General features: G+C 42.1%; 1 protein-coding gene across 3 annotated transcripts in view; it reads left to right on the plus strand.

The window, feature by feature from the left end:
• The window catches only part of CHST11 (carbohydrate sulfotransferase 11), a 178,067-nt gene that overhangs the window by 38,813 nt on the left and 123,698 nt on the right, over nucleotides 1–15,556 (plus strand). The window contains exon 1 of one of the 3 annotated variants that reach the window (XM_075075341.1): nucleotides 13,705–13,815. The exons of the other annotated variants lie outside the window; for them this stretch is intronic. The gene's annotated coding sequence lies outside the window, so the exon portion shown is untranslated. Of the gene's footprint in view, nucleotides 1–13,704; nucleotides 13,816–15,556 lie in introns of those variants that run through there. 3 annotated transcript variants of the gene reach the window in all.

Here is a 15,556-nt window from a genome sequence, read left to right on the forward strand (position 1 = left end):
TTGACTTTCTTTTAAAAAGCCAAATAACAGAGCATAGTTTGTTACAGCTCAGTTTTGATCTGTAAAAGATCATACTCAAGTAGAGATCTTGTCAGAATTTTGTCCCAGACTCGCAAAAGAACTCTCTTGGGGTGGGGATAGAAGAGTGTGAAAGAGGGAAAAAACTCTGACAGAAAAGGTAAGTGTATTCTGGATCTAATGTGTGATTGGCATGGAGCTGGAAGGCAGGTTTAACTCCTCTCCTTGACTCAGCAGTCTGTTACTACATCCTACCCCCAGTGCGGCTGTCTCATGAGTATATAAATGACGGAGTGTCCTACATAACCAAGGTACAAGACTACTATGCACAGTAGGTAGCACCTTGCTCTGCGGGTAGTCCCATCAGCTTCAGTGAGACTACTTGTAGTGAAAGGTACTAATCGGTGCGAGTAAGGGCACATTTCATCAGCTGTTCCACTGGCTACCAGCTCAGAGCTGTATGGTTGCTGCTTCTGCTTGATTATTTCTGCTGTCCCTCTATGCCCCCTCTGTCAAGCTGCCATCCTTGATTAGTCAGCTATGATTTATCTGATTGTGTCTTGTGAATGATTTGGGTTTGGTTTTTAACCCAGTTTATTTCATAGGACCAGATGAAGGCACAGGTAGGTATATTTTTTAGTGTTCCGCCTGGCTTTGCAAAATTAACTCTGTAATCCCTGTCGTGGGGGCAATGACAGGAATAAGTTGTCACACAGACTATTTGTTCTGCTGACTAGTCCACAACTGCAAGTAAAAATTAAAGGTCCCTTCTCCATCTGCAGTATGTTTCCTCAGTCTCCCTGGGGCAGTATTGACCATGCTCTCCTGCTCCTCCATCTCCTCTCAAGAGCTGGTGGCCTGTGAGTGAGCAGTGGGTTGCACACCACTGGTAGATCTGCCGGCCAGTGTTAGATGTGCCTGACGAGCAGGGATGAGAGAGAAGGGCAGAGCTGGATGGCAGCCCCAGGATCATGTGTGCAGCATTCAGGGCTCAGAGAAGTCCTGCCAAGGAGGTGGCTCCTCAGCTGCAAACCAGCCCTGCAGCCACCCACCTGCCTCATGACCCGGTGTGTTGCTCCTGCATTGTGAAAGAAGACCCTGGCAGAGCCAAATGACTGTATTGAATGTTTGCTGCAGTGGGCAGCATTGTTGCCAGATCATTTCATGTGACCTTCTGCCTGGATGTCCTTGGATGTAAACTATAGGGTACTGACATTTTTCACAGTCCTTATGCTTTAATGACAATTATTTGTCACACTTTTCTTTTTGTACTGCTCGCATACAGCATTGAGATCTCCTGCAAGACTCAGATGGATATCTTAATTAAAAAAAAATAATCTGCCGTTCTGTGTATAGATACATTTGGAAGTAATTTAAGGGACTTGGAAAGCTGCAGATATCTGTGAGGGTATTCTCTGTTTCAAAGAGATCGCTGCTACTTATGGCAAGACATCTGTTATCTGAGCAGCCCTGCAAGGCACCGAACAATGGGCCTGTTCTTTGGCAGGCCTCCACAGTCACCAGCATCTAAGAATAGCGTATGGAAGATGTCCACTCAATAGCAATTGATGTTGATGCGTGTGAGCAGGTGGGTATTTTAGTTTTTTGTCATATGGCGTCTAAGACCTTAGCTGGAACAGTTTCTACCTCAGGACTGCTCTGTTTATAGCCAGATCCTGGTACACCATTGAAGAAGAAACTTCCATGCCCCTTGTATTCAGATAGGTAAAAAGCCACTTGGAACAGCAGAATCCACTTACCTGCTACCAGCAGGATCAGGGGGAAGCTTACTGAGGCAGCTACGGATTTTGCGCTAGGGGAGCACTGCCTCTTAACATCTTTCTTTCATCTTACCTGTCAGCATCCCTTTCATGCAATGCTGAATCTCTGGTGTATTTTGAGGGCTAAGACATGCAGCAACTTTTTCCTTATGGGGAACATTGATAGTCTCTCTCCTCTGCTGCTTGTGTCCCCAAGACTTCCAGGAACTAGATGACTTGGAGATTCCTATGTCAGGTTTGGTTCAAAGTTGCCCTAAACTTAATGGGAAGAGAAACACATGCCTAGCTAGGGCTAAGTCTGCACAGAAATAATGCCTTATGGTCGAGGCAAAAGAAGCTTATAGCTTAAAAGGTATTTTTTCTACCGTCTATCTTCAGAGTTGGCAAGAACTGGCAATTTCGGTTCCACTGGAAACATTGACCTTTGGGTGGAAAACCCTGAGACTGCTCCAATGCAAACTAGAAGCCAGAGACTTTGAGCACTGCATTGGTTTCCCTGATGCTGCCGATTTCTCTGCAAGTATCTTCCCGGTGCCTGGTGGCTCTAAGGCCCAGGGCTTTGAGTCCAGGCTGGGTGTGCACACGGAGAAAAGAACCATCTGCCATTTGAAAACTAGTATTTGTGGTTCTCTGATTCCTTGCACTGCTGATTTAGTTAGGTTTTCTGAGAAGAAGCAGTCATCTGATAACAGCCCAACACTGAGAGGCAATAGAAACATGGTGTCTGGAGGCTCTTCTACAGACTAGTAAAGTCCCTGGAAAACACTATAGCTGGGTATATTCTTGTTTAGGGACAAGGGATCAGAGGGAGAGAGCCAGAAATTGGGGTGAAACTTCAGTTGATGTGAGCTGATGTCATTTGTGATCAGGCTTTCAATGGCAAGTCTGGTGTAGAACAGGCAAGCCGTTGTACAGATGATCTAAGGGAATGGACAAATAGAAGAAGAGAAAACTAACACAGACAAGTATTTTCTTGTGCCCACAGTTTGGAAAACTATCGTGTTTGGGAGTGTAGTTGCTTCTGAGTGCATTTTCTCTACTAAATGGAATATTTTACAGCTCAAATCTGGTCTAGACAGTTTAGCCACAAAACTTTAACATTCTTTTGAGATCATTAAAAAAAAGTTCCAGCCATATTTGAACAAATGGCTTTTCATTGACTGCTCACCCTCGCTTCAGCCATAGGACTAAAACTAAAATGTTCTTTTTCTCCCTGGTGATCTGGCTGCCAAGGAGGAGAAGAATTGTCCTGTGGACTGGATGTGGGGGTACAGGAGGACGTATTTTCTCTTTGATAGCTGCTTGTTTATTGATTCTCAGCCCAGCAGCAAGCTGCAGGGGTTCAGGTTACAGCACGCTCTGCTTTGGGGCAGAATCTGCCCTTGTGAGTTCCTGTATAAATCTCCATTAGTTCCAATTGCCTCAACACTGATACTGGTTTAGAAGTGGCTCCCCCAGGGCAGGCCAGAGATAAAGGTTGCTTGTCTCCATTTTAGTAACTGTCTCAATCCTTAGTAAAGGTAATGATGCAACAATGGAAGTTTAGTTAAAAACAAACAAAAAAAGCCCCTACCAAAACCAAACCAAAAACCCTATCAGTTAGCCTGATGCAGTTTCTATTGCTTGTAGTGAGATGGTTGGTATGACTGAAAATAAGTATCCATTTAAGTGCTTGCAGAATTGGAGCCTAGAAAAGGGGTACAGCCCTCAGAAAACAAGAGTATTGAGTTAAATTTCCTTGTTTTCCCAACCTCTGTTCTCAGTAGTGGAATTTGCAACAAGGACTGCAAAATTGGGCCTATCTTCGCCCTGAGCAATAAATCCTGCTTGAACACTGTTCAGTGTTAGGCCGTAAAATATAAAAAAAGAAGTTAAAAAAACCCTGCCCTGCCCTGTCCTGTCTGATGTACATAGAAATGAGGTTCTAAAAGATCACTTTAAGATGAAGGGTTATTCTGTATAGATTTTTAAAATATTCATTCAGTTTCTAGGAAGATTATGAAAACCATTCTCAAAAAAACCCACAGTGCTATTTTTTTTCTGGGTTATCTCCAGAAAGCTGTGCCAGAGAGTGTTCAGGTCTGGACACATAAAATTAGGCACCTGCTGGCACACTAGTTCAGTTGCAGACCGGAGATAGTGCTTCCTTCCCCGTTGCTGCTGGGGAGTTATTGCTGCCATTATCAGTAAGAGCAGCAGGTATTCAGTGCTCTGCAAAATCAGGCTACTTTTACTTTATAAAGTAAACAGTGTATGCTGGAAGTGTTAGTAGGTGTTGAAGTCCCGGAGTGAACAGAAGATATTTGTAGGTATTGCACTGCAGTGATTTGACAGGTTTTTAAAACATTCAGAGATTTTTATTGTTGTTGCTGTCTCCGTGCAAAGCAAAGCAAAGCTGGGGAGGATTCTTTCCTGCTGCAGTTACCACTCTCATTTCTGCATGTGGCTTTTTACTAGATCTGTAGCTGAGCCACGGTCTGTGAAAGAGGGCAATGACTGGCTCCTGGAGCTCACATGTATGTGCTGTTTAGGCCCTTGTTTCTGTTTTAGTACTGATGAAATACTTCTGGTTCCTCTGCAAGCGTTTTTTTGTTTCCAAGTTTTTCAGGTAGGTATCAGCCAGATCCCTGGCCAGGACATTTCAAAGAATGGGTATGGACACATCCAAACTTGGCCACCAGAAGGAAACTAAATACTTGAATGTGAAACGAAAAGAACTTGTGCACAATGAATGAAGTGAAGAGGGAAAAACCCACCTGGAACATTTGTTGCTCTGTGGATTACGCAGAGATTGTGGTATCCCCTGGTCAAGCAGAGTAAGGGATGGTCAACCTTAAAAGAAATCAGACCATCAGAAGATCCTTTTAAGGAGGGAGTGGGAAAGAAATGCACAGAATATGGGAAACTTCCTATCTTTTGGGGGTGTCAAAGAGTTTGCTCTCTGACAGAGATCAGGCCGGAGTTAGTGAACTCAGGGCAAGGATCCCTGAGTGAGAGGGCCAGTGCTGCTGTGTGGTCAGGTTAGGTGGTCATCAGGGTCTGTCATTGCTGTACAATTTCTGAATGACAAATACTATCTTAAAAATGGGGAAGGGAATGAAAATGTATCCAAGCTTCTGGTCTGATTTCAAGCTCTTTCATCCATCACATTCTCTTAAGTGGCTGTCCTTTCTTTCTGGTTTTCTCCCTCCTGTCCCATGCTCTGGCATCACCTGCGAAGCTTGGCGCCAGCCTGCATGGACCGTCCTCTGTTGATCGCCCCTTCCTTCTGCCCTTGAATTTCTCCTTTCCATGAGTATATTTTTGCAGTTTTGTAGAGCACGTGGTCAGACTGACAGCTCCTAACAGTGCTTCTCAGGTGCAAGTACAGTGCGGTCAGAAAGACCTTGGTGTGTCCCCAGCTACCGTCTGCAGCGCTGGGTGGAGTTTACACTACTTTTATTTTGGGAGCCGCGTGTCTCTGAAGGGGAGTGGGTTCATATGTTGCTTCACAGAAATATTAAATAGCCATTGGTGATGAAAGGATTGCTTTGTTATAACTGTCATTGTCAGAAAATTTGTTACAAAAAAGTAATCTTTCTTATCTAATTAACTTTCATCCTGAGGCTTTCTTTTTTCAATAACTTTCTTTCTTTCTTGTCTGGAACAAAAGTTTCGGAACCAGATACTAATATTGATGCTCAACGCTTGGGAAAGCAGAGAGCTTATATAAAATGTTCTGACTATATCATTGACTTTGCTTCACACATCAAAGCAAGTTATCTTAAAAAAGAAAAAAAAAAGGAAAAAGATAATTAGGAAAGCATGCAAAGTACAAGAGAAGCATTGTTTAATTAAGAACAAGATTCGTAGACCACTCTAGATGGGGAATTAACTCCAGAGAATTTAGGAGAACATGTTTTTATAATGAGAACTTAAACTAAACAGATTGTCTCCTTCATAAAAAAGAAAACATTTGATTGTAGAGTATAACCTCCTCCACACAGAGAATATCTCTGATCCTGGGGGGTTCTTTGCTTCCTGTGGTTCCACGTTAGTCAGCAAAACTCAGTCAAGGGGGGAAAAAAAGCATATTTTAACAGTGAATGCAGTGAAGCAGTGGAACTGATTATCAACGAAGTGATAAATCCTCAGTTGCTTGGAGTGTTTATTTAAACTGGATGGGATTCTAAATAATATGCTCCATGTTAGCTGAAAGTTGTTGAGCAAAGAAAGTTGTAGGGAAAATGGAAGCTTGTTTCATGTAGAAGATCAAACCCAATAACTATCAGCCCATTTTACTTTTGCTGGAAACTGAGATCTGTCAAAATCTGGGCAAAGGCTGCAGCCCATGTTCGTTACTTGGTGGAAGCTCCCATGGACTATATGAGACCTCTGTGATTTGGTTCTATTTTTGTTCCATAGCTGAAAGCCAAATGTGATTTTATGGGTTTGCAAAGCTTGTGGGTTCTTGGCTACTTCTGTTATGTTTGACACTAAACGAGAAAGGCTCTTGAGTTGTCTGTTTGAAATGTTTTTAGCAATGAGATCACTGTAAAACTGAGAGCAACCAGGTTATTATTCCTTGAAATCACATGGAAAAACTTCCAGCTTCTGTGGAGTGACTTGTGGTGGGAGTCACAGATGGAGAATACATTTGTACCACATCTTTTTAATTTATTCTCCATTTCCAGGAGGCTCAGTATTAATTAGGGAGTGTCTTGGGGTTTTGCATCATAAGGCTAGAGGAGTGACCCTGTTGCTGTGGCTTCAATGAGAATTTGAACTCCACTTCTGCAGTGTGCTCCTGATGGGACTTAGGTCACCCAGGTCCTCAAATCAATGAGTGACAGCTGCCACTCTGCCTTTGATGGGCTCAACCTTCATCTCTCTTTGCATCAGCTGCTTTCTGTGGAGTGGCAGCGATAAGTGCTTTGAAACACTCTTGTAGGATACAGAGGATGGATGGGTGGTTGGGTGGTGCGCCAGGATGCCTTACCAAGAGGTCCCGTGTCATTGGTGTATGTAGACGTGCCATCCTCCAGCACACCAGGTCCCTGGTTCTCCACTGGGGCTTGTAGTTGAAGTTACTGTGTAAATTATTACATGATAATCAATCTTACACCCCTCCCACAACCAATGCAGAATTTGCCTTTGCAAGATTAAACTGTTATGTTCTGCTTCCCATAAAAACAAGGACACTAAAATCAGAGAGAGAAAGGATCGTGTCTTTTGATCACACTTGGATGATTTACACTATTAATTTTGTGGAATTGCACTAATTCCTTTTATAAACCGGGCAAGGTAATAGTCATGGAAATTTTAAAAGTAAGCTAAAGTGTCTGTGAAGATTAAATGATTTTGATTCCCTGTGACAGATTAAGTAGTTTAGTGTGGAACATTAATATTTATAGAGATTGGTAGTGATAGAATTGATTTTGATGACTAATCCTTGTAGCTTTGTAACCATTACAGATATAATTTGCTAGCTGTGTAAATATATGATATCGGTGTATACACAAAATGTTAACACAGTTAGACTAAAAAAATACCCAACTGTTATTATGCTTTTACTGTTTATTCAGTCAACAGTCCTATCTATTTTGCTGTTGCAGAGCAGATACCAAAATGGCCCTATCTTGTTCCAGTGGAAACTACTAGAAAAAATGTCTGTGACCTTTAACAGCACAAAAATCTGTTCCAGTGCTAACACTTTCAAGTAACCTTTCTCAGGGTAATAATGTACTATGGTTACACTGTGCCTGTCTTGACATTTAGTGGAACTTTTATCTTGCCTTTTGAATCTACTATTTTTTAAAAATGCAGAAAAAAAAAAAAAATCACCTGAAATTTTGAATGTAATTTTTTAAATTGAGCTTTTTGGATAATGATTCCATAAAGATGGGGGAAGAAATTAAAAAAATCACAGCATTTTAAGATGTTCTCCTAACAAAGGCACATATTCCTGATCATCTACTTACTAGTTGTACTTAACTTTTAAGCTTCCTAAGCTTGTTGCTGTGCAGGATCTACAGTTTACTTCCTGGTGAACTTAAACTTCAGAGACTTTTGTCAATTTAGTTACATTGTATATTTTGACTTTCTTTCATGTGTTGATGTTTTAGCTTTTAATTAATCTAATCTGGTGCAACTGACTTATGGCCCATATTACATCCACTTTATTTAAAATGTTTAACCTGAGACATCTGCTAATAATGTATCTAGCGTTTTCATTAAAGGGGATCTTTAGTGAGTTCAGCACGAGCCCTCTTGAAAGGTAATTGGAGATACTCTCCTGAATCCTCTAGACCTTTTAAAATCTCACCCAAATTATTAAATGTTTCATAGACAAGTTGCACTGGAGTAGCTCCCTTGTTCACAGAGATTGGAGAGCTGCTCAGAAGAAAATGTCCCCTTAAGGACCTTGAGAATATTTTTTCTGATGCAGTGGCCAAATCTTAGAGAGAATAATTTTAAAATCAAGTTCTCCCTGCAAAGAGTTTCTCTGTGGTTTTAACAAAAAAATATGTTTGTTTTGTTGTGCATTTACTTACTCATTTCAGTCCAGAAATACAAGTTTGATTGTTCTTATGTGGAGCATACTGCTCCCTGCTCTTCCGTGTCCCCTCGATCTTCTGGTGGGTTCACAGCTCAATTTTTGGCAGCAGAAGCTGGAATAGAAAACTTCTTCCTTTTTCTTTTCCCTCCTGCCCTGCAGCTCTTCAGGAGGATGCGTCTGTGGAATTCAGGCTGAGGGACGCGCACACAAAACAGTTGTATGTTGCAGAGTAATGGAAATGTGGAACAAATTGGCAACCTAAGAGGTCACCCATTTTTTTGTTTAAATTTTTTTCCTCCCCTTTGTGCACTGTATAATAAAGAAAATACTGCCTGGAGAACAGGAGGCTCGGAGGGTAAATTGGCCAAGATGAAAACTGGATTATAACAACAGCGATTTTGTTTCTTTTCAACCTTATCTTGACAGGGTGGTTTCTGAGTATTACATTACCAAAGGTTGCATATAAAGTGGTACATATGTTCCTCGTTAACAGGCAAGGTAAAGCTTCTCCAGCCAAGTCCTGTGCAATCTGCCATGGGTTTTGTTGGACCTGAGGTCCCAGGAGCTATGTGACACATTCATGAGTGCTGTTTACTGACACATTTGTCTGCTGGCTAATTATATAGACACAGGGAATGTGGGCCAAAACCAGGGGAGGGAAGCCCCCGTGCAGCTGAAGCCTGATCTGGGTCTGCACATCCTACATCTGCGGTGGGGTGCTGCAACATGGCAGGAGCAGGCAGGGAGGGCAGTGCACTTGCCACGGGCATCTCTCGTTGTGGCTGTCCCTTCTCACCAGCCTGTCAGAACTTGCACAGGAGAGACATCCAACAGGAGCTGCTGCCGGATGACATTCGATGATGTTCAATGTCAATAACTTTCTTCATTTCTACAGTTTCACAGTCCTCTGATTTTGGAGAACCTCATCCTCAGTTATAGCAGTTTAGAGGTGAAGATGGATACCAAATCCATATGGGAAGAAAATATAATGCCCAGACTGAAGCAGAAAGCATCTGGGTGGTATCCCTCCACATCAAGGGTTTTGTTTTTAATTTAAAAAAAAAAAAAAAAAGTTTTATAGTTTTAAAAAACAAAGCCAAGATCTTAGTGTTTTTTTTAAAGATCCAGATTGTGTGGATGTTGAAATTCTAATACTTCATAATCCTGTTTTGTTTTAACTGGATCCCTGTTCAAATTATACCCCTTAACAAGCGTACAAGGGTCTTGCCCCCTGCGTCGTAGTCACACAGCCACAGAGCATGTTGGATTTAGAGCCCATCTAGTGAAGTAGTTCAATCCATGGAAGATAACGCAGTTGTAAGGCATTTGTACTATCTTCTATAAGAATAATGCAACAGCAATTTGAAGTACTTGATATTTTGGTGTTTGCATTTTCTGTGAAAACCAGATACCAATGGAAGAATTCACTTATGCTAAAAAATCTCTTAATTTTTCTGTTACATAAATAAATGCAAAAGTGAATTTTTTCCACCTGGTTCTGATAAGGAGGCAGTTTTTTACTGTTACCAGTGCTTACATTGCCAATAGATTGCCTAGCTTTTTAGTGGCTGTTAATGAAATTGTTGCAAATTAAGGCCTTCCTTGGCTCTTTTCTGGAGGCAACCCCCCACCCCCTTTTAAGCTCCTTTTGTTTTGAAGTTCTTGTCTTCTTTTGGCCTTAATTTCCCCATCTAAATCTTAATTGACATAATTTGCAGCTGTACTCTAGGCCTAAAACCCATGTGTGCGTAGAAGGGGGTGAGTGCACCAACAGCCAGAGAAGTGACGTTGCTTGTGTGGTGCTGGAGGGTCCAGTCAAGGGGAGTTGTCTGGAGGCCCAAGTTGTTGCTGCCTTTCTGAGGAGTGCGTGTAGGAAGACATCAAGGCACCTCCCAGATGGTACTAGAAGCAGGCCTTGTGCTGCACAAAGGCAGCTGTGGGGGAACACAGGGCTCCCCCAAAATGGTGGTGGCATGCCAGGGGATGTAGTCTGAGCCAGGTGTGAGTGTGGAGGACGTGGCCTGATCGGAGGCTGCTCAGTTCCTGTCACCAGCCTCAGCGCAGCTGCGCCTTGCCTTGTTTGTAGCAGCTCATGGGCCAGCCTCACCCTTTTAGGACAGATTTGTGCTTTTGCTCTGGCTGTAGACTGTTCAGAAGGGACCATCCATGAAGTTTTGTTGGTGATGGGATGATTCCTGTAAAATCCTTTCCACTTGCTTTTACAAAGCCTAACATCTTTTGTCTTGACATACTGTTGCATGCATATAGGTGCATTAAAACTTGCTCTTTTCCTGAACACTAATGTTATTGAAGCCTTTCTACAGAATCACTTTGGTAGCTATAGGACTTGTGTAACACCACAGCCTAAATTTAAAGAAGTGCTGGGGAGGCATCATCTTTGACAGCCCCTCAAGAGCTTAATGCCGCGTGCTTTGCTGCTTGCCTGGGTGAACAAATACAAGCATCGTTGTGCCCCATGAGTACAAAGATAGGCGTAGGGTTTATTCCCTTTCAGCTGCTTTCTCTGGAGCCCATTGTTATACTTTTTCTTTCAAACATTCTGGTGAGATACTGGTGGAGATGAAGGAGTCATTTGGGGTGCTATTGAAGAGGGAATAGACTCAGAAATCCAGTGAGGATAAATCGGGTCAAAGGCCATATCTACTAAAAATATCTGTTTCCATGTGCGTATAGTTCATGTCAGTCTAATGGAATAAACTTAAGTGACCACACGATCACTTGTAGATGACAGTTCAGGGTAATCTTTTATAGCTTATTTACTCACTGTGTTCTTGAAAGCAGAATTGCTTGGGGCTCCTTACTGATGTGAGCCTTTCCTCCTTTACCTCTCAGTAATCTCTTGAAAACAGGTGGTTTTCTTCAAATTAGCTGTTTTTCCTTTCTGCTGCTACCTTACTGTCGTTTGCTTCCTGATGAACCCTTCAGCAAGGCTTTACAAATGCTGTGGTGCTTAGGGCGTGCTCTGTCATCCTTGTATTGACCACTTATCCTATGCTACTTCGCCTTTCACCCAAGATACTAAGAGAGGCAGCGGCTAAGGGGAGATGTAACCCAGGTATAAGATGCAAAACTACTCTTAACAGAAGTGTAGGAGAGAAAAGCATAGAGGAAAATTAGTCTGGGTAGTGTGATTACGCTGATACAAGTGTGTCCCAGCACTTGTGAATGTAGACAGTCCATTTAATGACAGGACCAGTCAGTCATTGCATTCAGAAGAAAATTATTTCTTTTTGCTGTATCTACTGAAAGCTCCTGTCTTCATTGCCATCTTTGTGACCTTGCTTTTGTGGCGTGCATATGTATGCAGCTAAATCTGAGCATGTGTGTTATCTAGCTGGAGGCAGTGGGAGCAGAGGTGGGCAAAGTCATGGGCTGAATTGGGTGAAGTTTCAGAAATTAAGTGGGAAGAGCATTTACCTCCACCGGGATGAGCAGAGCGTTTTGGGAGCCCTAGTGAAGATGATGTTGGGCATTTCAGTGGCTGTGCTGGTATTAGTGAGGAATTTGATGATGCAGACAAAATTTTATAGCCATGCTTATTCTGATTAGCACTTCTTGTGAAAATAGCCTACTGAAGTCCACGGGCTGTTTTATGAAGAAGTGCCACTTGGCAGCCATGGGTGGGTTCATGAAGTGCGGTGTGCATGTGCAGTGCAGCGTGAGCGATGGCAATGTCAGCTCCTGGTGGAGGTAACAAGGTGGGTTCCAGGCACTGTGGCAGAGATATGTTTCATCCCTGCTTGCAGTAACACTTAGTGAAATACCTCAGCAATCAAAATTATTTTATTACCTGTTGTGTACGTTAGGTATTTGCCAATGTTTTATGTAAAGGAATGGAGCAGGTGGCCCAGAGAGGTGGTAGATGCCCCATCCCTGGAATCATTCAAGGTCACGTTGGACAGGGCTCTGAGCCGCCTGATGAAGTTGAAGATGTTCCTGCACATTGTCCTAGGAAAATGATTGTGATTATGAACATACTTGCTATTTTACCATATTGGAAGAGAAAAAGAAAAATCTTCTCACAAGTTTCTTCAATATTATGTGTTTGTTTCCATAGCGCTCTTCAAACCTGAAGAGTAAATGTAAAATATGGGCATATGTAGGACCATATAACACGTACAATTTGAAAACTAAGAAAAAAACCACACAAGAAAATACTACTAGAATATCTTGGATAAACACTCAATTATCTTAAGTGGGTCTCGTGGATGTTCATCAATTTCCTAGTTTTTGTGGTGTTGAGGAAATATGCCTTTTGGTTTATGTAGCTAATTCAGTAATGTCTGATGTAAACCTTCAGAGGATGCTTCCCAGTCCTTTCCAGCTGTAACAATCCCTGTTCTGTGCCCCGGTTAGGAGCTGTGGGAAGCCTCTTTGTTGGCTTTCAGACAACTGCTGGGTAACTTCACTGCCTGACAGAGGCAGCAGCAGAACAAACTCCTTTCAAGAGTAGAGATTTGTTATAATTTTTAGGAAGTGCCTCCTCTTTCTAACAAAATTAGTTTAAACTTGAGAAAGCAGTGTGTGCCAAATTTTAATGTTGGAGGAAAGATTTGCTAACTTCATCAGGCTGAGATGCACAGTAGCTGTAAAGAATTTCCTTCAGTTTTGGGGGAATCAAGATCTCTTCTGTGATCTGGGTTTGGCAAGATAATTCCTTACCTGTCGAGTGCTATATGCCTGGACAGCATTTTATGAAAACATGGCTCTGAACCTACCTGAGAGACCAGTCATACTTGCCAGGCCACAAAACAGGTGATACATGAATGATGAAATAAAAGCCTGAGCAACACCATCCACTGTTAGAGAGACAGCACTGAAGGAGTCAGGTGTGCACGTAGGGGGATGCGTTGTTACCTGGGGGCTGCTCTGCCAGGGCAGCAATAGGCTGGTGAGGAAGCAGCTTAGATGTGTTGTTTATATTTGAGGAAAAGAGTGTTATAAATCTCTCTGCCGTGGAGTGCAAGCTATCATCCATTGCTATCGTTCAACATCGTAGCAGGACACCGTATGTAGTAAATGTTGTTGAAGGAGGCTTTCCTGCTTTGGGGAAAGTGGCATCATCAGTCTGTTAACCACCTCTTCTTGACACCCTCTCTACAAGGCATCCAAAAGCCCAGATGAAGGGTAACTTCCTTCTTTTGGGGGGGGGAATCAGCTAGCCATTACCAGCTTCACAGGTTGATGTTTTTATAACTGCTCTGAACTGTCATAAGATGACCGTTCCACCAAAACAAGCAGTAAGAGCAAACAACTGGCCAGTGTGCCAGATGCGTTCCCTGGTATGCCTGTGATAAGCAGAAAGCAGACTGCCTTGGACTGTCTGTTACAAGGCAGAATGTAAATAATTTTTCTCAGATTAGCTGTGTATGAAATGCAGAAGCTCCAATACATTCACTTGCTTTGGGAGAGGGTGACAAAGAGTAATTGCAAAGGCACTGCAAATTCCCTGGCTTGGTCAGTATGTCTTAAAATTTTCTTTTCTTGGTAATGTCGTCTTTTACTCCGGGACTGCCTTTGGGGGGACAGTGTGCATCAGTGGGGACATGCAGGAAAAGTTACCAGGCACTTTGGCACTCACTGCGAGTGGAGACTGTAGCTCTGCAATATGCACATAGTTCAGTAGGGCAAAGGAGTTTAGTTAGAGAAAACCAACAACAACTCTTCTGCCTTTTCTAACTAACAGTTTCAGGAAATCTTGGTTTATGTCCCATCTTTCACCTCAGACAAGTAGTTTAGCCAAGGGAAAAGAAAAATCCTCTTTTGATTTTATTTGAACTATCCCCAGTTATTGACACTTTGCATTTTATTAATCCAGTATCAAACCACAGCAAAAAGCCAGAACAAAGTGACTTTAATATTCCACTCCTCAAATTGTAGCAAAAATATCAGTCACAGGAAGGAGAGCATTCTAGTTATTTGTGTGATGTCCTCATATCCCCCAAGCCTCTGTTGCAGCGCTTTACAGCTGCAAAGGGCTGCATTTGGAAAGTATGGAAATTGCAGATTTTTGCATAGAAGTAGCAAACCCCTCAAGTGAAAGCATGTTCAACCTCCTTTCTAAGTAGTGTTTTCAAAGTCATTATAATTCATCTAATTAACCAGGATATTCTTTTTACACTTTTGTGCCAGCAAGTGCAGTATCCACATTTGCAGGCATGATGGAATAAAGTTAATTTTAATATGTCACCCAGAGAATAAAGTCGGCTTCAGGGTCCCATTGGGCAACGTTGCTAAGACTGTCTCTGTTTCATGGACCACACAAAATTTATTTCCTTACACTTTTCCTTATGCCCCCCAAATTAAAATCTCTACTGGAGAAATGTAGTAAGTGCAGTAAACAATAACCACTCTTGCTTCCTTCAACCCTAAAAGTAAGGCTAACAGAGCCTGGGAAATTGCTTGAACCAGGTGGCAAAGGTTGAATTGCAGAAGCATGTACAAAGCAGTGAGAAAATCTTTTTTGAAAAACTAAACTCCTCCTGTGTAATGTCTTCTCTTTCCCTGAGCAGACAGCGGCTGCATGTCCTGTGGTGGTACTTTCAGCACAGAACCACAGCCTGTTGTTAAACATTTCCTGAAAGCTAAGGAGTATCCCTTGCTTCTAAACCAGAACAAATGTGAAATGAAGGTAGTTGAGTGTGTGTGTTATACCTGTGTTATTCCACACATTTAGCATGCCCTGAGTGCTGCTTTGGTTCTTTGAGAAGAAAACAAAAGCAGCCTAAAAAAGTCATTAGTCTGGCTTTGCTTGGCATTTGATTACTTCTGTGATAAATATTTATATGCTTCTCCAGTACACACATATCATCTTTACATTGTGCTAAGTGGCAAGACAATCAATATTTAATTTTATGCAAGCCCTAAGCAAAACATGAAGTTAATGAAATTTACATTCTTGCCAGATAGCCATTAGGGATTAGTGCTTGTATTTTAGCCAGTGTAATGAATTGGTATCTTGTAGACCTGATTAGTTTCTAACAATTTGCTGCAGTTTAAGCAGCTCCTTAAGGTGGAGGGACATGGTTTATGGTCCTTTAAGTACTTACACAGAAGAAATCTAATAGAAGATTACATTTGTTATTATTTATCATCATAAGCTATATACTTTTGAAACAGATGCAATGTGTGTTCTTCTGAAAATGGTGAATTTTCCAGATGATGTATGCTGCCTCCCCTCCTCTTCCCCCACACGTGG

Source organism: Phalacrocorax aristotelis, chromosome 1, assembly GCF_949628215.1.
Source record: "Phalacrocorax aristotelis chromosome 1, bGulAri2.1, whole genome shotgun sequence".
Lineage (NCBI taxonomy): Eukaryota > Metazoa > Chordata > Aves > Suliformes > Phalacrocoracidae > Phalacrocorax > Phalacrocorax aristotelis.